This window comes from Notechis scutatus, chromosome Z, assembly GCF_049901735.1.
Source record: "Notechis scutatus isolate UNSWTSFEM ecotype Mainland chromosome Z, rNotScu1.2, whole genome shotgun sequence".
NCBI lineage: Eukaryota > Metazoa > Chordata > Lepidosauria > Squamata > Elapidae > Notechis > Notechis scutatus.
Genome location: NC_142025.1, coordinates 132,834,198 through 132,836,973, shown reverse-complemented (window position 1 = coordinate 132,836,973; position 2,776 = coordinate 132,834,198).

Below are 2,776 nucleotides of genomic sequence, written 5' to 3'. Positions count from 1 at the left end.
AGTATACATAAAGAAAAAATAAAATATATCGGCCTTTCTTGCTACTGTTGTTAAGTGAATCACTCCAGTTGTTAAGTTAGTAAGATGGTTGTTAAGTGAATCTGGCTTCCCCATTGATTTTGCTTGTGAGAAGGTCGCAAATGATGATCACAGCACCTGAATGTAAATCACATGACCATGGGGACGCTGCAATGGTCATAAGTGTGAAAATCAGTTATAAGTCACTTTTTTCAGTGTCATTGTAACTTTGAACAGTCATTAAATGAACTGTTGCTAAGCCAAGGACTACCTGTATCTACAATACTGCAGTATAGTATTATTACTTCCCCCTTTAATTGGTGGTATTAATATTATTATGATTTGTCACACAGTCAGCCAGATGTTCAGACTGAATTGTTCTAGCTGATGCTTTGCATGTATACTTAATGCTTCTGTACCAGATTCAAATTCTTTGCATGTCTAATCATACTTGGCCAAATAAAGTATTCAACTCAATTCAGCTGAATTGGCAATTTTAAGAAATATAGCTTTCAAATCCCAACATGCTGGTTGAAGAATTCTGGGACATGTAGTCCACACAGCATAAAGTTTTCAAGTTTGAAAAATAGTGATCTACTGTCTATCACGCTTTTAGGCCAGCCACACGGAATCCTGACTTTACTATAACTATGGACAAGATGGCAAAAGCACAGGAGGAATGCCAAATAAGTCATAAGTGGCAAAGGGTGTTTCTGGGAGGCTGATCTGTGCCCACAACATTTGATGTCTAAAACAGAAATTACTTTGAAATCCCTATCATGTCTTCTGCTAAAGCAACTTTGCCTCCTGATAAGTAAATCTCCCATACCCTTTATTTAAAATTTATAACATTTCAACCTGGCCTGTCCATAGGGAAGTTAGAAAACCCGTTTCTCCTCTCCTCTTTTTCCCTTTAAAAACTCTTCCCCAGTCTGTTGCATGACTCTGTCCCGCTGCTTTCTTGCAGTCTAGACAGTTCCAAAAGTATCCAATTATTATGTCTCCAAGCTTCTTTGGTTTTAATTTCCAAAATGTCCTCTTTCTGCCCCCACTCTGGTGGATCTACTCCAAAACCTCAGCACTTGGACTGACCCAAAATCAAGCATCTCTCAGTACAATCCGTATGTTGAAAAAGCGCTTTCTTTTAATATCTATCCAATGTCAGCTTCTACATTCTCCTTCCCTTTCCAAAGCATTTAAAAATAAAACCTCTCTTGAGTTCCATCCATGTTGACCACAAGGACAAGTCCCTATGATTTTCTTGGAGCAATATTGTGTAGCTAGTCCTTGACTTATGACCACAACTGAGCCCAAAGTTTCTGTTGCTGTGAAACTTTTGTCAAGTGAGTTTTGCCCCATTTTACGACCTTTCTTGCTCCAGTTGTTAAGTGAATCACTGCAGTTGTTAAATTAGTGTTGTAAATTGAATCTGGCTTCCCCCATTGATTTCGGTTCTCAGAATGCTGCAAATGGTGATGCATCATCCAGGGACACTGCGACCATCATAAATATGAGCCAGTTGCCAAGTGCCCAAAGGTGACCATGGGGACGCTGCAAAGTTTTCCTAAGTATGAAAAACTAGATCACTTTTTTCAGCGCCCTTATAACTTTGAACGGTCACTAAAAGAAACGTTGTAAGTTGAGGACTATCTTCACAGAAGCAATTCACAACTATCTTCTTCTGCTACAATTTCAGCAACTTCCCAGTCTTCTTGGGCTTTCCTGTTGGTATCCCATCCAGTAGAAAAAGAGACCAGCCAAGACTGGCAATTGCCATCTCCTACAACATGCATACAAACATCCACATTTTCACGATGGGCTGGATTACAGTACCCATCCTTCTGCAAGCAGTGGCTGTGGCTGATGGGAACAATATGTTCCGGAAGACACAAGAGTATGGAAGAATACAACAATGCATTTACCAGACCAAAGATCACAAAGGAGGCATTACCCCCACTAAAATGGTTTCAGAAATTATGACATGTTTTCGAAGTTCACAGTAATTTAATATATTTCTTGCATGATACATATTTAAACCATGCACGTAGTTGGCCTGACAGATTCCCCCCCTTTTCCTCTCACAGCACGAGAGCCCAAGGTCACACACTGAAACCAAATGCAGGGACCTTCTGCACACCACCCAGGATGGCAGCCAATAGCCAGAGTGTTAAAAGGGAACTGGACAGGATTAGGGATGAGCTGTCCATGGCTTCTACCATTACTGGTGGGACAGCCAGGTTGGTCCAGTAGTGCTTAAATTGCTGGTCTAGAAACCAAGAAACAATGAGTTCTCGGCATGAAAGGCGCCTCAGTGAGTTTGGGCCTTTCCCCAATCCACCTCGCAGGGTTGTTGTGGGAAAAATAGAAAGAGCGAGCATCTTGTACCCCTGCCCTGAGTTATACAAAATAAAGGTGGGAAATCAAACAATAAACATATAAATAAATAAATCAGGATAGTACCATGTCCATTACAAGGCATAGCAAACCCTAAATGACTGCCTGAGTAAAAACTTCAGAGCAAATTCGTCAGTATCTATGAGATACAATTTTCTATTATTATATTAATGATATTATGTTATATTACTTCATATTGTAATTAATTATATTATAAAATTAATTATATTATAAAATTAATTATATTATAATTATATTATTTCATAGTATATATATTGTTTCATATTATTGTTCTTGTTGTTGACATAAAGTCCTCCAGATTGCGTGGACTGGATTTGGTACAGCACTTTTAACGATGAGAATC